Below are 22,422 nucleotides of genomic sequence, written 5' to 3' on the forward strand. Positions count from 1 at the left end.
GGATTGGAAGAGACATGTCTCTAAAATGATACAAATGGCCAATAAAAACATGAAAATATTCTCAACATTAATAGCCATAAGGAAAAAGTAAATCAAGACCAAAGTGTGATCATATTCATTACCATGCCTATAATAAAAATTATAATAGATAATAACATGTTGGCAATGATATAGAGGATTAGAACCCTCATACACTGTTGGTGAAAGTGTAGAACGATGTGACCACTTTGGAAAAGAGTTTGGTAGTTTCTCATAAATATAAAATTGTCCTATGACCCAATGTATGATGTCTAGATAGCTACCAAAAAGCAGTAAAAACCTGTGCTCACACAAACATGTATAAGAGCATTTATAGATTCTTTTCATTATAGAAAAAAGTGAAAAAAAAAAGAAATGTCCATAATAGATGAATGTATTAATAGAATGTGGTATGGTATGAATATACTATAAAATATAATTCAATAACAAAAAGTACTGGAACATGCTGCAATATAGATCTAACCAAAAACTTTTTGCTAAGAAAAAAAAATGTCAATTATAAATGATCACATATTGTATGATGCTATTTAAATAAAATGTTCAGAATAAGAAAACCTATCGAGACAGCAAGATTAGTAATTCTTAGTATTTTTAGTTTCAGAAATTTTAAGCATTGTATTGAAATAGTATCGTTCTCATTTTTCAGTCTTCTATGGATGGGCTTTGCGTGCTCAGTGGCTCAGTTGTGCCTTCACTCTTCATGACTGTAGCCTACCAGGCCTCTCCACCTGTGGGACTTTTCAGACTAGAATACTGGAGTGGATTGCCATTTCCTCCTCCAGGGGATCTTCCCAACCCAGGGATCAAATCCATGTCTCCTGTCTCTCCTGCACTGCAGGAAGATTCTTTACCACTGAGCCATCAGGGAACCCTTGTATGGATTCTGTCATACTTTAAAAAAATGCATGCTTGTTACAATAAGCTCTATAGAGTTCAGATTTCTTTTTATTTTTGCATGGAAAATTATTGCACTGATTAGTTGCTCTTTTGGAGAAGGAAATGGTACCCTACTCCAGTATTCTTGCCTGGGGAATCCCATGGACAGAGGAACCCGGTGGGCTATAGTCTATGAGGTCGCAAAGACTCGGATACAACTTAACATATGAACAGCAGCAGTTGTTCTAAAATTAGCCTCTTAATAAGGGAAATAAACTTATATTACTATTGAAAAAAGAACTTATCGATCTATAGATACTACCAAGTTAAAGAAATGCTATACTCACAAAGGGTCATAAATGACAGTCTTCAGTGCACTGAGCAAGTCTGTACTTGACCTTGTATTCAAGTCTAATAGCTGTTCCCTTGGCCTCCATGTGAGCAGTATTATTGGGCTGGTCAACAAACATAGGGAGTCCCACCATGGGAATCGCATGGTAAATGGCTTCAGAGATGCCATTGCCACCACCATGAGTGATAAAAGCTTTGGTTTTCGGCTGACCTAAGAAAGAGATCATTGAGAACAATAAATTCTGAGTCCCATGGTTAGAAATAGAAATTGACAGTATAAGTCAATAAAGAAGGCAATGCTTTCTGCTGAGGATTGCTATGCTCGTGGAATCATGCAAACATTTATGAGTTTCCAAAAGACGTCCATCTGAGGAAATTAGAGAAAGCTTATACATTACTTTGCCAACAAAGGTCCGTCTAGTCAAGGCTATGGTTTTTCCTGTGGTCATGTATGGATGTAAGAGTTGGACTGTGAAGAAAGCTGATCCCCGAAGAACTGATGCTTTTGAACTGTGGTGTTGGAGAAGACTCTTGAGAGTCCCTTGGACTGCAAGGAGATCCAACCAGTCCATTCTAAAGGAGATCAGTCCTGGGTGTTCATTGGAAGGACTGATGCTAAGGCTGAAACTGCAATACTTTGGCCACCTCATGCGACGAGTTGACTCACTGGAAAAGACTGATGCTGGGAAAGGTTGGGGGCAGGAGGAGAAGGGGACGACAGAGAATGAGATGGATGGATGGCATCACCGACTCTGTGGACATGAGTTTGAGTGAACTCCAGGAGTTGGTGATGGACAGGGAGGCCTGGCGTGCTATGATTCATGGGGTCGCGGCGAGTCAGACACGACTGAGTGACTGAATTGAACTGATACATTAGAGGGGATGTTAATGCAGAGTTGTTTTGTCCAGTGGACAAGTGTGGACTGATTCTTGATTCGAAGAACACCATGTTCAAAATCACGGAGGTAAAGAATCATTGTTTCTTATGAACAGAGGGAGTGATTCATTCTGATAATGCATGGAGAATTTCAGGGGGTGTTTGGCAATAGAGGAAAAACGATGGATGTGCTGATTACAAAGTCATCTTCTATCAGATACACTTTGTTTTTTAGGCAGTGTGAGTTACAGAAAGTTCACAGAAAAGTATGGATGTTTACCATAAAGAAAGCTGAGCACTGAAGAATTGATGCTTTTGAATTGTGGTGTTGGAGAAGACTCTTGAGAGTCCCTTGGACTGCAAGGAGATCCAACCTGTCCATCCTAAAGGAAATCAGTCCTGAATATACATTGCAAGGACTGATGTTGAAGTGGAAACTCCAATACTTTGGCTACCTGATGCGAAGAACTGACTCATTTGTAAAGACCCTGATGCTGGGAAATATTGAAGGCAGGAGGCGAAGGGGACGACAGAGGATGAGATGGTTGAATGGCATCACCGACTCAATGCACATGAGTCTGAGTAAACTCCGTGAGTTGGTGATGGACAGGGAGGTCTGACATGCTGCAGTCCATGGGGTCGCAGAGAGTCGGACACGACTGAGTGACTGAACCGAATTGAACTTCCCATATCATCTTAGATTAAAGCACTACAATAGTAGTAGAGCTGAGATAGAAGAGTGGGGAGACAAGAAGACCAGTCAAAAGGCTATCGAAAATTTATAGATGACAGATAATTATCATCAAGTGTTGATGTTTTACCTTTCTGTTCCACTTTTGTCTCTGAGATTTAATTAGAACTTAGTTTTTTTTTTTTTTTTTTGCCATCTTCTTACCAAGAAGATCATTCTGTGGGATCCACTTAAAAGTTTAGTGTTGTTTCCCAACGTATCTGGTTTCTTCCCACTGAAGCTCCACACAACCTATTAAGACTAAGAAAAGACTCAACTCCACAAATAAGATCACAGTCTCAGAGCATTTTAGAAGTTAAAATCTAGTAAGAAATCATCTTGCCTCACTTCTTTCAATGAACAGATGTGGGCATTTCTGTTCAGGAATGTTAAATAATGGTAAATAGTAGTTCAAAAAAATCAAAGTAGCAAAAATCGAGGACCCCATTGATCAACTTATCATTTTGTTTACTACAACATGCTATGACTAGTTTTAAAGACTTGAGGGAAATTAGCTTGTAAATAATGTAATTTAATAGTTAAAAGTATTCAAGAATCAACCAGAACTGTAGTGTATACAAAAAGCTGACTGAAATTTCTGAACTTCATTTCATGTTTCTTATTAACAAACCTGTGGTTTGACTAGAAAATACTTTGCTTGCTCAGCAGTTTCTGAGAGAAATCGGTGAAGATTTGCTTATGCTTACTTTCTCCATGAAGCATTTTGATGGAAATGTGTATCTTTCTATTTTATTTTGTGAGCAATATTATACTTTCTTCTATGTGGTATAATGAGATACAATTTCTTCAACTAGTAGAGAGAATATAAATTATTTTACACTGCATATTGGAAAATCACTTCCTATAATCTTTGAAGTGTAAAATTTCTAAGACATTATTTCATTTTTTTTTCCTCTAAAGGTATTAATAGTGGAAATATCCATGCACATATTTTTTACAAAGCTAGGAATTGCAGAATAATAAAAGCAATAAATTTTTTAAAAAGAGTGCCACATTAATTTTCATTGATCATTATAAACTGAAATAAGCAACTTAGAAGTTTGTGCTGTTAAGAGATATAATTGTTTTTTTCACGATCAGTTCAGTTCAGTTCAGTTCAGTCCTTCAGTCATGTCCGACTCTTCGTCACCCCATGATTCACAGCACGCCAGGCCTCCCTGTCCATCACCAACTCCCGGAGTTCACTCAAACTCATGTCCATCGAGTCGGTGATGCCATCCATCCATAGAAAATGCTAATTTAGAATGTATCAGTGATGCTATGTCTACCGCCAAAGAAATCACTGATGCTGAAATTCCCATTTCTCAATGGAATGAAATACCTCTAAATCCTCGATTAGTGAAGTAATGTTTTTTATGTTTAAGGCACATAGCTGTATATTACTTGTCAAGGCTGTCAACCTGAATCCAGGTTCTTAAAGATGAAAATAGTAAGGGTTGTTTGAGGTAGTTTAGGGCAAGTTGGACACGACTGAGCGACTTCACTTTCACTTTTCACTTTCACACATTGGAGAAGGAAATGGCAACCCACTCCAGTGTTCTTGCCTGGAGAATCCCAGGGATGGGGGAGCCTGGTGGGCTGCCGTCTCTGGGGTCACACAGAGTCGGACACGACTGAAGTGACTTAGCAGCAGCAGCAGCAGGGCAAGTAGTTCACAGCTAGTGAACGAGTACTGATGGATTTATATTGTCATAAAAATAACGATAGGACTTTAGCAAGAAGCGCTTCTCTAATTTTTTCTTCGCTTACACTGTCTCTTCCATGCTTTCCAGTTTTTGCCTCTTCTCTTCCTCCCCACCTCTGAGAAAGTAGTTGTTAATTCAGTCAGTCAGAATAGTATGTTGATTAGGTCAAGCTGCTAATGGGCAGGACTAATAGACCTTAAAGTTGGAGCCCATGCCCCTTCCTGTCATCTTTTTCTGCTTTAACAAGAAGAAAAGCCTGGATCCCAGGCTTCTCTCTTGATCTTTTCCTCAATGACTGGTTTTAAGACACATGCTGTTTTCATCTTGGGAAAAGAGGGAGCAGGAGTAGGAGGAAGGATTTGAATTATTATGCTCCAACTCAGTCTTTTTCAAAATTCTTTTGAATATCAAATATTGAGTACAGCTACCAATTGAACTGTAACAGGATACCTCTCAGCTGCTCAGAACTTCCCCAGTCCCCCCTATGAAGTTCTCTGGGAAAAATTCTGATTTAGGGTAAGATTCAGATGTTGTTGTGTTCTTGCTATTAACTTAATACCACTGCTGCTGCTGCTGCTAAGTCACTTCAGTCGTGTCTGACTCTGTGTGACCCCATAGACAGAAGCCCACCAGGCTCCCCCATCCCTGGGATTCTCCAGGCAAGAACACTGGAGTGGGTTGCCATTTCCTTCTCCAATGTGTGAAAGTGAAAAGTGAAAGTGAAGTCACTCAGTCGTGTCCGACCCTTAGCGACCCCTAGAACCTCACAAATAATCTCTAAGATAGAAATATCTCTTAGAACAAAGTAAAACTGGAATTGGAGCACTTAAGCACATATGTGCACCTTGTACCATTTTAAAATTCAACTTCAAAGGAAATACCAGATATACCAATTCATTTTGATCTAACCATGTTATGATATTCTCTGTTTCTCTCCCCTTTGCAAAAACCATTCTAATAGATCCACTCCAGACTTTAAAGAGATTCATTCAAATAGCTGTTCCATACAAAGGTAATTGGAATCTGGGCAAGGGTCGATACAATCATGTTAGCCCTTTCTTCTGGAAGGTTTTCAACCATTGACCGCAAACTAAGGACTACAAAGCCATCTTCTCCAGAGCTTTGGACAAACTCTTCAATTTCCTGAAAAAAAATAATTCGTTGTATTATGAAGGGGAATCAGCAGAGAGAGGGTTTTTGTTTCACTCATTCTTTCTTTAGTTTGTTTGAAGAACATAAATACATACATTTCTAAAGAGAGAGAATTGTTAGAATAGCATCATCTTCTAATACACTAAACTATTAAAACATTTTAGAAAGAGATGTGTGATATACAATTCATTTTCTTTAACCAATGTATTATCATTGACTACTAACAAGTACAGTGATTTATTTATCACTTACCAACAAGGGATGTCACTAAAGTGAAAGTCTCCAGGGAAGAATATTTCACATTTTGACAACACAGGTTTGATTTTCTTAAGTGAGTTTTGAAGATAATGTAATTTTTATTCCATGTCTCAAACAATATCAGGACCAGGAATTTTTTTCTCATTCTCTGTTAAATATTGCTAAGATCCAGAAACAATGGCTTAGTAATTTGTCCCAGGACGACAGGATTATACAAACACACAAGTAAAATAGTATGCTTATTAAACCATATGGCTTGCTCACCAGGACAAGACCTCACTGTGTCCAGAAATCCAAAGTTATGCCTGCAACTTTGCTAAATTCCAACCTCTTCCTTACATTACAAAGTCCTCCTTAATATCACCAACCAGAATTCAACATCTTAGATTACCTTTCTCTGATTTCCTTTTACTGAAAATTGCTGAAACTCTGCCACGGTGCTGTTCCTGTTTCTATAATAAGTTAAATAATCCTAGCATAGCAAGATCAAGGGTTTTTTTTTTTTTTTTCTTTCTAGGTTTGTTTTGGAGAAGTGGACAAAAGACAAGTATTTAAAAGGACCTGAACTCTTAACAAAATTCCTCAAATAAGATGAAAAACAATCTGTAGCTCAGCTTCATGAATTTGTATGTCATTCTTTGTCCAATGTATCTGTTATTGAATTGATCTACTTTTCTTCTTAGCAGTTTTCAGGACAGGTCTTCTGATATATAGGCTTTCCTGATTATAAGGCTACCTATGATAATATAAGGGTAATGGTGCTTCCCCAGTGGCTCAGATGGTAATGAATCCACCTTCAAATCAGGAGACCTGGGTTCAATTCCTGGGTAGGGAAGATCCCCTGGAAAAGGGAATGGCAACCCACTCCCATATTCTTACCTGAAGAATTCCATGGACAGAGGGGCCTGGTGGGCTCTAGTCCGTGGGATGGCAAAGAGTTGTACATAACTGAGTGACTAATACTTTCACTTTTCCCTTTTTCATGATAATATGAACAGATTAAAGGTTACATAAATTGCTTTGGTAAAAGAAGGAAAGCATTCTTGTTAAATCATCTCTATATAAGTAAATAAGAACTCTCAATTTATTAACAATGATTTATTATTTATTTTTTGATGTTTAAAATTCCCAATACACACAGTTCCTTAAATTTAAGCCTCAGCTAAGACTCTGATCTAATAAACTTCTCATGATATTATGGTAATTGTCTGAAAGAGACAAAGACTGCTGAAAGTATTTTTTTGTGTCTTGAAAGTTTATTTCTTTTTTCTTCCTATCTCATGCTATGATAATACTGGGCATTCTGCATTAATTTCATCTCTGTTAAGGAAATAGCTTTTCAAAACTTCCCATAGCTCATTTTTCCTCATTTTTATTCAAAACCTAATGAAATTGCAATATCATATATTATCATTATTTTTATATGGGATGTTTAAATGTTGAGTATCAATTTGATTTTATTTCTGATCTTGGCCAAGATATTTTAAGGATACTGATGCTATGATATACAGTGAATGTGACAGATTTTTCCTGTAAGCTATTTATTTTTGGTGGGTTTTACACCATGAGAGTGTGACTTACTGGGTAAAACAACTGATCAAGCCATCCAAGAACTAATTATGGTTTATGACATTAAGTTACGGAAAACTTTCATTTACAATTATAATTGTGGATCCTATTGTGCAGGTTTTGAACTGTGGTCTTGGAGAAGACTCTTGAGAATCCCTTGGATAGCAAGGAGATTAAGCCAGTCAGTCCTATAGGAAGTCAGCCCTGAATGTTCATTAGAAGGACTGATGCTGAAGCTAAAGGTCCACTACTTTGGCCACCTAATGCAAAGAACTGACTCATTAGAAAAGACCTGATGCTGGGAAAGATTGAAGAAAGGAGGAGAAGGGGATGACAGAGGATATGATGGTTGGATGGCATCACCATCTCAATGGACATAACTTTGAGCAAGCTCCGGGAGATGGTAAAGGACAGAGAAGGATGACATGTGGCAGTCCATGGGGTGGGAAAGAGTCAGATATGACTGAGCTACTGAAAAACTCCAGCAGATCTCCTGACTCAGGAATTGAGCCCACATCTCCTATAGCTCTGGCACTGGCACGTGGTTACTTTATCACTGGACCATAAAGAAGCCTGGACATCAAAGATTTGATGCTTTCTTGAAACTCAGCATTCATAAACTAAGATCATGCATCTGGTCCCATCACTTCATGGCAAATAGATAAGGAAACAATGGAAACAGTGAGAGAGTTTATTTCCTTGGGCTACAAAATCACTGCAGATGGAGACTTCAGCCACAATATTAAAAGATGCTTGCTCCTTAGAAGAAAAGTTATGACCAATCTAGATAGCATATTAAAAAGCAGAGACATTGATGACAAAGTTCTGTCTAGTAGAAGCTATGGTTTTTCCAGTAGTCATGTATGAATGTGAGAATTGGACTATAAAGAATGCAGAGCCCAGAAGAATTGATACTTTTGAATTGTGGTGTTGGAGAAGACTCTTGAAGGTCCCTTGGACTGCAAGGAGATCCAACCAGTCCATCCTAAAGGATTTCAGTCCTGAATATTCATTGGAAGGACTGATGTTGAAGCTGAAACTTCAATTCTTTGGCCACCTGGTATGAAGAACTGACTCTTTGGAAAAGACCCTGATACTGGGCCAGATTGAAGGCAATGGGGAAGCAGATGACAGAGGATGAGATGTTTGGATGGCATTACTGCCTCAATGGACATGAGTTTGAGCAAGCTCCGGGAGATGGTGAAGGGCAGGGAAGCCAGGCATGCTGCAGTTCATGGGGTCAAAAAGAGTCAGATGTGACTGAACAACTGAGCAACAACATTGTGTAGGTTAATACTAAACCAGTCATTTTCTCCTTGGTATTTACCTTACTATATTTGTTTCCAAGCCTGGTTGTGAGATTAGGCAGCTTGAAAAGTGAAAGTTGAAAGTTAGTCACATCTGACTCTTTTCAACCCCATGAACTGTAGCCTGCTTGGCTCCTCTGTCCATGAAGCTTTCCAGGCAAGAATACTGGAGTGGCTTGCCATTTCCTTCTCCAGGGTCGTCCCTACCCAGGAATAGAATCTGGGTCTCCTTTATTGCAGGCAGATTCTTTACCAACTGTGGTACTAAAGAAATCAGGCAGCTTACATGATTAAAATATAACTATACCTAATGAAATTAGGCATTGTGTCATGAGTGCTAAGTAACTTCACTAGATTCCAACTCTTTGCACACCTATGGACTATAGCCTGCCAGGTTTCTCTGTCCATGGGATTCCCCAGGCAAGAATACTGGAATTGTTTGCCATGCCCTCCTCCAGGGGATCTTCCCAATCCAGGGATCCAATATGCGACTCTTACATCTCCTGCATTGGCAGGGCAGTACTTTACCACTAGCACCAATTCCTGAGAGAGGCTTATTCTCATGAATTGGATTATCAGGATGCACTGATTTCTGGTCTGTTTTGTGTTGTGAAGTTCTTTCACCTCAGATAAGATCACAAAAAAAATACTGAAGTGCACTCACAAAGTTTTTGGAAAAAAAAATATGAGTTTGACAGTACATACACATGCATACACACACAGCACACACACACCCACACATACACCCTAGAAGGAATCCCTCCAGTCTAGATACTGGTGAGACTGCTTAAAACTTCAAATACTATTTTAATATTTTCTTCTTTTTTTGATTTCTGAGACAAATTCCTTTGGCCAAAAGTTCACTAAAAAAGAAAGTCATGGTATCCAATATTTATGAAGCACTGTTTTGGCAGTGTGTAAGGACTTCATGTACATGCGATCTAAGTCGTTTTAATTGTATCCACTCTTTGCGACCTTATGGACTGTAATTTGCCAGATTCCTCTGTTCATGGGATTCTCCAGGCAAAAATACTAGAGTGGGTTCCCATGCCCTTCTCCAGGGGATCTTCATGACCCAGGGATTAAACCTGAGGTTCTTTACCACTAGGTCCACCTGGGAAGCCCAAGGGCTTTATGTATCTGGTGGATTATTTTCATTCTCAGTAGTTATGGTCTATAAAATAGACCATACTTTTCTTCCTTTATTCTCATGCATCCATATTTTATAGGAAAGGTACTATGGCAGAATTTGCTTTTTGTATATTTCTTACCTATCATAGTACCACATATTAAAGCACCAGATTCTATCAGTTCAGTTCAGTTCAGTCTCTCAGTTCCATAGTCTTTGAATACTCTCATATATTTCCAATTTTAATATGGCATTATCAGAATTTTATTCTTTTATATATTTCATTGCAATTTACTTTAATAAAATATGAGAGATCACTCCCACATCACCTCAATCTAAACTATCTTTTGATTTGTACTTTATTATATATGATTGTTTAACATTCATATTTTTTATGGCTGACCAGTCTATAAGATCCCCAAGGACTACCATTGTGTCTCTCCCTTTCACCCCTCCTTCTTCAGTACAGAGTATAGAATCTGGCATCTAGCAGACAAAAGATACATATTTGTTGAAAAAATATTATTTCTCATGTGTTGGAAGACTTTTTCATAGTGGCTATATCCATATAATCTTGCACTTCTCTCATATTTTTTATGACTATTATATAATCCAGAATATTCAGTAATAATGAAACATGAAACACACAGTAAGTGAAGGAATGGTGTGAAGAAATTTTACATATTTCCCATGTCATTTCCATAAGACGGCATTTGGACAAGGAATGGAAATCTCCCTTCAAGATCAAAATTTTACCTTATGCAGTAGTTTGGTGGGTTTGCAGTGAAGTCTTCCAACAAAATCAAAATTTGGTAAGAATGGTTGGGCAAAATTCAAAATCCCAATAGCTTATTATCAACCAAAAATCCGTTTTTCTCATTGATTCACATATTGTAGTGGGTCTTCCTGTAATGGAAGATAAGAAAAAGAATATATGGAAATTTGTGAATATATATCCATTTTTCTTAGATGATACAGCAATAAAGCTTCTGTTCTGTGTAGGCCAAGATGAACAAATAATGCCAGTGTTTTACAATTTAAGCAAACATATATAGAGAAAAAAGAGACGGAAAAATATATGTAAGTGAGAAACTTACGTAGATCATAATAACCTCTTCCCTTGGCACCTTTGAACCTTTCTAGGTTCATGTACTATTAAAGATTAACTCTTGTATCACATGTTACAGGTTCACTAATAGAGATTAATTCTAAGTCAATTTTACTCTGTAATTATTTACGTATGTGACAAATATTGAATTCTAAATGATCATCTTCTTGTTTTCTACTGTATAGAATAAGATTTGTATCACTTTCATGATACTTGTGCATTTTTAATTACATTCTGACATTTTAAACATTTTTTAAAACTAACCGAGGATCCCATCTTCCAGGGAGTTCCCAGCATTGTGTGATTGCCATGCACCCACTCACAGGGCAAGCTCTTGGTCCTAATAGGTTAGAGGGAGGATTCTAAGATGGTGTTTTTCCGGGTTGGTGTCAGAATGGTGGAACGAGATCCCAAACATGGCTACCACCAGAGCCACATCCCCGGGTGTAGTCCCAGCTGCACAATGCCTCTCCAGGAGATGCTCCAAGATCAGCAAGTAGTTCTTACCCAGGTGTCTTTCAAACTACTGACTCTTCACTGGAACTCAGACTAAGTGAGATTTTGTGTACACCCTTTGAGAACAGAGTCTCTGTTTACAGAGTCTCCTGTTTTCTCTAATGTTGGCCTCCCTGGTTTTCAAAGCCAGACATTCTGGGGGTATATCTTACCAAAATAGGGAGCTTGATGTGGGGGCTGAAATCCCTGTCTCCTGGAGGAGGACCTCTGTGGTTGGGATAATCCTCCTGCTTGCAGGTGGCCAACCTCAGGTTATGGGTTCCAGTTAGACCGTATCTCTGCTCCTCCTACTTGTCTTGTTCTGGCTCCTCCTTTATATCTGTAGTTGTGGAAAATCTTTTCTGCTTGTCTTCAGGTTGTTCTCAAAGATAATTGCTTTGTGAGTAGTTGTATTTTGGTGTGTCCATGGGAGGAGATAAGCCCAGGGTCTTTCTACTTCACCAACTTGATCTCACTCACATAGATATTGCTTTCTAAAGATTATTAATAACTTTCCACATTAAATATGGACCAACAGCATGAAGAATTTGCACTTCTCACAATTGTTTCAATCTGGTCTTCAGGTCACCTAGCCAGCCACCAGAGGATACTGGTTACTCATGAGAACTTTTCAGCATATAGATAAAGGTAAGAAGAGACACTAAAGTGGTTTAAGAAGCCTCCCTAATGATGCAGTTCTCACCAGGAATCAATAGCCTTCCCCCCCATAGCTAAAGTCTCAACTTTTTTTCTGTATGTTTTGAAGAATAAAGCTTACTGTGGGACTAAATTTTTGAACCATCTGTGATCAAGAAAGTGTATGATGATTGAGATGCACTAAATGAAATGATGGCTTTCACCTTCATCTTTGTGTTATTTACTTTTTCTCTCCTAGGATATTTGAAACATTCTGACTGTATTGATTTCTACAATCTAATGGCAATGGAAGGCTGCTTGGTAACTGCCTAAAAAGGAAAAAAGGATAGACAGCTAAGGAACAATCTTATGATTCAGTCTGTCAAGTGTGTTCCTGTGTCTAAATTTGTGTCTTTGGTCTCCAGAAAAATTATAAATATTGGAAAAACTAAAAATGAATATTAAAAAACACATTAAATGAGTGATAAGGGAGATTCACCTGCTAAAGACTGATAAAAATCTTCCATTTTAGTATTCATAACTTGGTTAAAGGATCTCCTTTGTTAATTTCTATTCTTAGAATAAATCAGCAATGCTGTGATGGCTCCTTATTCAAGGAATGACATAAAAATTCTGGAAAGCCAGGCTAGAAAATCTGCCTTGGTTGCAAAAGTCTATTTGCACCAGTCACTTGCACATCTGTCCCCTTACTTACCTAAAATTTCTCTAAGCCTTTTTATGGCTTTGGATTATTTGCTTAGTATATGCTCAGAGACCCACACATACACTCCATTCATAGCCAAGCATTTGACTTTGATATTTTGCTATTTTTTGCCACATTTTCCTTCACATCACTGTTCATGTGCTTATTATGTTACCTCACTTACAAGCTGCTTTTCTATGACCTATGATTCCTGATTAACTTTTATCTTAGAAACTTTAGTCTTTGAATTATTTATTTTAGAAACTTTGGTCTTTGGATTATTTGCTTAGTCTTTTATTTTAGATAGGCCTAATCATCCTCCAGTTCATTCACCAACCAGCTTTCTACACTGATTGCTTGGCATTTGATGCCTTTTTTCACTTCAGATTAACTCATATGACCCTGCCATGAAAGAGTTCATTTTTTATGACCTGTGATTGTTGGTTAATTTTTAGCAGATTTGTTCCTAGACTTTGGTCTTGGTTCTATTCTTCAAGCCTCTACCTACTATAACCTCATACAATATATATGTAATCTTAATCTTGAATATTGGATTACAATATATATGTAATCTTAAATTAACCTTGTAAATGTTCTTAGCCATAGAGAGCAACAATGAATTTCTGCCAAGGATGGTTTCCAAAAATTTTACAATAATTTCCAAACAGAAAGATATATATATTTGAGTAAAAGGTAGTGAGGGAACATCTCTCTTGGCAAAGATAAGTTTGGTTATTTGAGTGATATGGAGAAGGTCTGTTATAAAGACCACCAAAATGAAGAGAAACTTACATTCTCAATACTGTAGCACACTTGATGCTTACCATATTTCTCCAAATCATAGATGGAATTTTGAAATTGGAGTCTCATGTTTTTTTTTTCATATAATGCAATATGCAAAGTGGTTACTCTGAGACCAGACTGCTATGTTTTAATCCCATCTCTGTCACTTCTTCCCCATGAAAACTTGAGTAGGTTACCTTACTTAAGTTCCTGTATGTATAAAATGAGAATAATACTGCCTATGAATAAGATCTCTATGTCACTATCCTATGAATTAATTAATATGATGGACTTAGATTTCCTGGAAGAGAGTAAATTCTAAACAAATATTTACTAATTTTCTTCTGCTCCCCAAATTAGTAAACAACAGAAAAGAAGAGGAAGTTCAATAAATATTTGTTGTTGAATGGATGTACTCACAGAATCAAGATAAGAAATCATCCAGATATGCATGGTATGTCTTGCTAAGGAATGGCCGATTCATGTCAATATATGGCAAAAACCACTACAATACTGTAAAGTAATTAGACTCCAATAAAAATAAATTAAAAAAAAAGAAATCATCCAGATATGAAAAATCTATTGGACTCTCATCTTTTGCTTACTTTTTCAAACTGAAGATATTAGAATCAGACAACTGCTGCTGCTGCTAAGTCGCTTCAGTCGTGCCCAACTCTGTGCGACCCCATCGACGGCAGCCCACCAGGCTCCCCCATCACTGGGATTCTCCAGGCAAGAATACTGGAGTGGGTTGCCATTTCCTTCTCCAAGAATCAGACAACAGACATTGACAATTCAAATATTATCCCCTGATGCTTTTTTATATTCTCATATTAATCTCTGATGTTTTAGGTTTACTTAGCCAGTTTAGTCACTCAATCCTAACCGACTCTTGCAATCCCATGGACTGTAGCATGCCAGGTCTTCCCTGTCCATCACCAACACCCAGAGCTTGCTCAAACTCATGTCCAAGATTTGGTGATGCTATCCAATCATCTCATCCTCAGTCATTCCCATCTCCTCCTGCTTTCAATCTTTTCTAGCATCAGGGTCTTTTCCAAAGAGTCAGTTCTTCATATTAGGTGGTCAAAGTATTTGAGTTTCAGTTCAGCATCAGTTCTTGCAGTGAATATTCAGGACTGATTTTCTTTAGGATTGAATAGTTTGATATCCTTGCTGTTCAAGGGACTCTCAAGAGTCTTCTCCAATGCCACAGTTCAAAAGCATCAATTCTTCTGTGCTCAACCTTCATTATGCTTCAACTCTCATATTCATACACATCTACTGGAAAAACCATAGCTTTGACTACACTGACCATTGTCAACAAAGTGATGTCTTTGCTTTTTAACATATCTAACTCCAGGAGTTGGTGATGGACAGGGAGGCCTGGTGTGCTGTGATTCATGGGGTTGCAAAGAGTTGGACATGACTGAGCGACTGAACTGAACTGAACTGAGGCTTATTTTGGAGAAGAAAATGGCAACCCACTCCAGTATTCTTGCCTGGAGAATCCCATGGACAGAGGAGCTTGGTGGGCTACAGTCCATGGGGTCGCAGAGTCGGACACGACTGAGCAGCCTCGCTTATTTTAATATGTTGTCTAGGTTTGTAATAGCTTGTCTTCCAAGGAGCATGTGTCTTTTAATTTCATGGAGCAGTCACCATTTGTAATGATTTTGGAGCCCAAGAAAATAAAGTCTGGAGAAGGGAATGACAAACCACTTCAGTATCCTTGCCTTGAGAACCTCAGTAACAATAGGAAAAGACAAAATGTTAGGACACTGAAAGATGAACTCCCTAGGTTGGTAGGTGCCCAATATGCTGATGGAGAAGAGCGGAATAGAGAAATAACTCCAGAAAGAACGAAGAGGCTGAGCCAAAGTGAAAACAATGTCCACTTGTGGATGTGACTGCTGATGGAAGTCAAGTCTGATGCTGTAAAGAACAATATTGCCTAGGAAACTGGGATGTTAGGTCCATGAACCAAGGTAATTTGCAAGTGACCAAATAGGAGATTTTGAAAAATTACTTAGTTGAGTAAATTCTCAAAGTTATGACAATACAAAAAGTTATGACCAATCTAGACCGCTTATTAAAAAGCAGAGACACTACTTTACTGACAAAGGTCCATCTAGTCAAAGCTATGGTTTTTCCAGGAGTCATGTATGGATTTGAGATTTGGACTCTAAAGAAAGCTGAGCACAGAGGAATTGATATTTTAACTTGTGGTGTTGGAGAAGACTCTTGAGAGGCTGTTGCACTGTAAGGAGATTCAACCAGTCCATCCTAAAGGAAATCAGTCCTGAATATTCATTGGAAGGACTAATGTTGAAGCAGAAACTCCAATACTTCAGCCACCTGATATGAAGAACTGACTCATTTGAAAAGATCCTGATGCTGGAAATGATTGAAGGCAGGAGGAGAAGGGGAAGTCAGAGGATGAGATGGTAGGATGGCATCTCCAACTCAATGGATATGAGTTTGCGTGAACTCTTGGAGTTGGCGATGGACAGGGAGGCCTGGTGTGCTGCAGTTCATGGGGTTACAAAGAGTCGGGCATGACTGAGCGACTGAACTGAACTGAACTGAAACAGGAGATAGCGAGAGTGAACATTGACATTTTAGGAATCAGTGTACTAAAATGGAGCAAAATGAGTGACTTTAATTCATATGACCATTATATCTACTGTGGACAAGATTCCCTTTTAAGACATGGAAAAGCCCTCATAGTCAAGAAAAGAGTCCAAAATTCAGTACTTGGATGCAATCTCAAAAATGACAGAAGGATCTCTGTTCGATTCCAAGGCAAACCATTCAATATCACAGTAATCCAAGTATATGCCCCAACCACTAATGCCAAAGAAGCTGAATTTGAACGGTTCTATGAAGACCTACAAGACCTTCTAGAACTAACATAAAAAAATATGTCTTTTTCATCATAGGGGGCTGGAATGCAAAATCAGGAAGTCAAGAGATACCTGGAGTAGCAGGCAAATATGGCTTTGGAGTACAAAAATGAAATGGGGCAAAGACTAACAGAATTTTGCCAAGAGAACACTCTGGTCATAACAAATGCCCTCTTCCAACAATACCAGAGAAGATTCTACACTGGACATCACCAGATGGTCAATACCAAAATCCGATTGATTATATTTTTTGCAGCCAAAGTTGGAGAAGCTCTATACCGACAGCAAAGAAAAGATTGGGAGCTGACTGTAGCTCAGATCATGAACTCTGTATTGCCAAATTCAAACTTGAATTGAAGAAAGTAGGGAAAACCACTAGACCATTCAGGTGTGACCTAAATCAAATCCCTTATGATTGTACAGTGGTAGTGACAAATAGATTCAAGGGATTAGATCTGATAAAGTGCATGAAGAACCATGGACAGAGGTTCATAACATTGTACAGGAGGCAGTGCTTAAAACCATTCTCCCAAAAAGAAATGCAAAATGGCAAAATGGTTGTCTGAGGAGGCCTTACAAATATCTGAGAAAAGAATAAAAGCTAAAGGCAAAGGAGAAAAGGCAAGATATATCCATTTGAATGCAGAGTTCCAAAGAAGAGCAAGGAGAGATAAGAAAACTTTCCTAAGTGATCAATCCCAAGAAATAGAGAAAGCATTAAAATGGGAATGACTAGAGGTTTACTTAGTAAATGACATTTAATCCATTGAGAGGGTAGGAGTAATACTAGATAACTCCCAGAGAAACTCATCTACAACTAAGCAATTTTTTTCTCAATAGAGACACTAGATGATGGAGATGTTCAGTTCAGTTCAGTTCAGTTGCTCAGTCATGTCCGACTCTTTGCGACCCCATGAATCACAGCACGCCAGGCCTCCCTGTCCATCATCAACTCCCGGAGTTCACTCAAACTCACGTCCATCGAGTCAGTGATGCCATCCAGCCATCACATTCTCTGTCGTCCCCTTCTCCTCCTTCCCCTAATCCCTCTCTGTCGTCCCCTTCTCCTCCTTCCCCCAATCCCTCCCAGCATCAGAGTCTTTTCCAGTGAGTCAACTCTTCATGTGAGGTGACCAAAGTATTGGAGTTTCAGCTTTAACATCAGTCCTTCCAATGAACACCCAGGTCTCATCACTTCATGGTAAATAGATGAAGAAATAGTGGAAATGGTGTCAGAGTTTATTTTGGGGGGCTCCAAAATCACTGCGGATGCTGATTGCAGCCATGAAATTAAAAGACACTTACTCCTTGGAAGGAAAGTTATGACCAACCTAGATAGCATATTAAAAAGCAAAGACATTACTTTGTCAAAAAAGGTCCGTCTAGTCAAGACTATGGTTTTTCCAGTGGTCATGTATGGATGTGAGAGTTGGACTGTGAAGAAAGCTGATGGCCTAGGAATTGATGCTTTTGAACTGTGGTGCTGGGGAAGACTCTTGAGAGTCCCTTGGACTGCAAGAAGATCCAACCAGTCCATTCTAAAGGAGATGGAGATGCTAGAGAGATTAAAATAATAGAAGAATTGAATCTAGATGGAGAAGTTAGGAACTTTGATTCTGAAAGCTAAAAGGAACCTCAGCTATGAGTTCATAGAAAATTTTAATTTTAAAGACAAGTAAATACAAAGTTTATACAAAATATCAGATTGCTTTGTACATAGAAGTTCCCATCAAATTAGAAGCAGGAAGGGGAAGATACATTTCACGGGATAGATTTGTTTTCATGATATCAATAATCAATTGACCTGAAATGAGAGGAGAATATTTCTTAAGAAGGATTTGGATATAGATTCTAAGCAAAACATTCGTTCTACCAGTGAAATAAGCTTTGATTTCCTGGACACCAAGGGCAGAGTTAAAGGAAAAATATAGAATTGAAAATCTAGGAAAGGAAAGGGAAATGGATAGTGCATGCCTATGATTGAGGCATTACTTTTAGTTATGACTATTTTGGTTATAAAGCCCCTTGTAAGTCCCTTTAGAATACAGAACAAGTCTCCCCGGGAGAGTAAAGAAGTAATGTTCACAAAGTGATGTTTGTGCAGAGAGTGAGTACTGACTATTGTTTGTCAAGTATAAAATGTATGCGGGGGGAATTTAGATTTAGAGAGCAATGTGAAAAAGCATGGAAGCCTGAAGGAACAGTTTCCTCCGAGTTTGAGGAGAAATTTACTGTGGTTATATAAATATTTGTTCTGTAAACTGTGAGGAGCCTTGGAAAGTTTCAAGTCCTGGAGAGATATTTCCTTATTTCATTTTTGAAAATTTTTTATGGCAGGCTGTGAGAATGTAGATATAAGTTGAAAGAACCCAACAAAAAGGGGGCTAATCTGGAGGATTAATCTGGGGCTAAATGGGGACTAATTTCCAGAGGAGAGGTAATTAGCACTTGAAAGAGCATGTAAGCGACAGTGCTAGTTACTCAGCCATGTCCAGCTTTCTGTGACCCCATGGACTGTGGCCCACCAGTCTCCTCTGTCCATGGAATTCTCCAGGAAAGAGTACTGGAGTGGCTTGCCATTCCCTCCTCCAGGGAATCTTCCTGACCTAGGAATCGAACCCTGCTTGGAGTCAATGTTTGAGTTGCAAATCAAATGGTTTCTTATTGAATTATTGTTTCTCGGATTGATTTCATTTTAGCTTTCAGTATTTGTGTCTATGAGCTATAACAAGATCATTCTACTTTCCATTTACAAAATGAGTATTGGGTCTTAAGATATTCTGTTTCTTATCACCATGTCTCTGTAGAACCTATTAATATAAAGAAATACTTTCCTTCCATGATGGAAAGTACAGAATCATAGAATTTAATTTTGTATTAGTTTATTAGTTCTTTTTTTAAATTACTGGTGTAACAACTTACTACACACTCAGAACTTTAAACTTTATAAATTTGCTTCTTAGATCAGAATCTGATAAACTCCAGGTACTGGCACAGCTAAGCATGTCTTTCTGGAGGCTTAGGGGAAGAATCTGTTTCTTTTACTTTCTCAGCTTCAGGAGGCTGCCCTCATACCCTGGTGCATTTCTCCCCTAGTTCCTGCATTCCAACCCTTTCCTCCATTCCACATTCAGCATCAGCAGATTGATTTCTTCTCATCTTGCTATGTTTCTGGTTCTCTGAAGCTAGGTAAAGTTCTCTACTTTTAAGAAAATTTGGATATGATTAGATGGGTTCAATCTGGATAATGCAAGCTATTCTCTTCATCTCAAAGTTCTTAATTATAATAACCTCTGCTGCTGCTGCTGCTGCTAAGTCACTTCAGTCGTGTCCGACTCTGTGTGACCCCATAGATGGAAGCCCACCAGGCTCCCCCGTCCCTGGGATTCTCCAGGCAAGAACACTGGAGTGGGTTGCCATTTCCTTCTCCAATGTGTGAAAGTGAAAAGTGAAAGTGAAAAGTGAAAGTGAAGTCGCTCAGTCGTGTCCGACCCTTAGTGACCCCACGGACTGCAGCCTACCAGGCTCCTCCATCCATGGGATTTTCTAGGCAATAGTACTGGAGTGGCTTGCCATTGCCTTCTCCGAATAACCTCTGCAAAGTTCACTAAAATTCACCATGTGTGTTGGCATTTCACAGTGTCTGGGGATTAGGGCTTAGATGTCTTTGTCAGTGATTATTCTGCTAACCACAGTCTACCCTCTAGGCCCCAGAGTTTCATGGTCATCACACACGCAAAATATATTCACCTCATCCTTAGGTTTCTAAAAGTCTCAACACATGAAAATGTGATCTCAAGATCCTAAATCTCATCCTTTATATCATCTCAGTCAGGTATGGGAGAAGCTCTGGATATGATCCATTATAGAGCATAATCCCTCTCCTTTGAGTCTAAGGAACAAGTTCTCTGCTCCTCAGATATAATGATGACAGATCTAGCATAACACTACAGACAATGTGTTTCAAAGGAGGAGGAAATGGTGATAAACTGTAACTTCCACCATTCCCTCTGGTTTGAATCATTCACACCTTCAACGTCTCCAAAGAGTCTTTTGTGTGATTGAATACCTTGATCTTTTGATGTTTATGCTGCTGCTGCTGCTAAGTCGCTTCAGTCATGTCCAACTCTGTGCTACCCCGTAGATGGCAGCCCACCAGGCTCCCCCATTCCTGGGATTCTCCAGGCAAGAACACTGGAGTGGGTTGTCATTTCCTTCTCCAGTGAATGAAAGTGAAAAGTGAAAGTGAAATTGCTCAGTCGTGTCCGACTCTGAGCGACCCCATGGACTGAAGCCTACCAGGTTCCTCCATCCATGGGATTTTCCAGGCAAGAGTATTGGAGTGGGTTGCCATTGCCTTCTCCAGATCTTTCTGAAGTATTAGCAAAAGATTTGATAACCACACACTTGGCTTTTTCTCCAGAGCATTTTTGTTTTGTTTTACAGTAAATCTCTTAATACTAGTTTCCTTTGCAATCTGGACAGATTGAATTTCACAAGTCATTAAGTCCAGATTACTTTTTGTTTAACAGTTCTTTCATCACTTTACTGTCTCTCCTGTCATATTTTACTATAAGCAGCAGAAGAAACCAGTCAGTATCTTGAAGCTTTTCTTGCAAATCTCAGCTAGATGTACAAGCATGTCACTTACAGATCCTTCATTTCATGTAGGCATAGGACACAATTTCTTTAAGCTTTCTGATACTATATAAAAGATTTACCTTTCCTCCAGTTCCAATCATATGGTTTTCATTTCCTTTTGAGCACTCACTGGCAGCAAATTTAATATCAATATTTATATTAACAGTTTACTTTTTTTGATTTAGGTATTCTCTAAGCCAATTTATTTATTCATTTATTTTTACTATGATCCTTGTTATTTTTTTGGAGTACATATTTAGTGATTTGCTTATGTTTCCTACCCATAAGATATTTCTCAGGCAATTTATGTTTTTCTATATTGTGTACTGAATAATACTATTGCCATTGACATGGGTGTAATAATAAAATTTATTCTTCTTAGAGAGGCAATATAACTAATTTTTTATTATATAGTAGTGGGAAAACATGTTTCCTAGAATATCGTAGACAGAAATCATTGACCTGCATCTAATATGTTTTGTCACTGAGGACCTAGTCAGTCGTTTTGATATAGAAATATCAGGGGAGTTTGTAATTCCCTTGGTTCTGTCTTATCACAATGAAAATTTGAAGCAATGGATGGATCAGCATTATGGCCCTCAGACGAACCAGCTGTAGCTCTGTGTACAGCTCAATTTTATTTAGAAAGTAAAGGAAAATACATCCTCGAAGCATGACATCATACCTACCCAAAAGACCAAAGGGAAGATATGCCCCTGCCCAATTTTGGCTCCTCTTTTTATACATTTTTTTCTCCTCCCCCTGGACCTGCCCTATGTAAATTGGGCTAGCCAGAAGTGCTGCTTGTTTTACCTGAGGTCCTCACTCCAGTCCTGGGAACTTTCTTTGTTCTATTTTCATGGGCTTTTCTCTTCCTTATCTTTTAGCCACCACCATTCTGGACTCCTTTTTCCTATTCTACCTAGCAGATATAAAAAAGTCCATAGAATGACAGAAATAATAATGTTATTATTCACATTGCCACAAGAATGATCACCCATATTATAGTCAGTTTATCATTATTAGAGAAAATGTGAAAATTATTGGGATGTTCTCTCTGGTGATATAATCATAATTTACACCTATAAAACATCATAAACATCTAAAACAATCTGTAAAACATCATAAATCTAACTAAAGCCTGATTATGCAACCA

General features: G+C 38.4%; 1 pseudogene; it reads right to left on the reverse strand.

Moving 5' to 3' along the window:
• Positions 1–1,258: 1,258 nt before the first annotated feature.
• LOC129561648 (UDP-glucuronosyltransferase 2B4-like) lies at positions 1,259–10,874 on the reverse strand (annotated as a pseudogene).
• Between the last annotated feature and the right edge of the window lie 11,548 nt (positions 10,875–22,422).

The sequence above is a fragment of the Moschus berezovskii genome, chromosome 5 (genome assembly GCF_049115385.1).
Source record: "Moschus berezovskii isolate FMDL1 chromosome 5, NW_MosBer_1.0, whole genome shotgun sequence".
NCBI lineage: Eukaryota > Metazoa > Chordata > Mammalia > Artiodactyla > Moschidae > Moschus > Moschus berezovskii.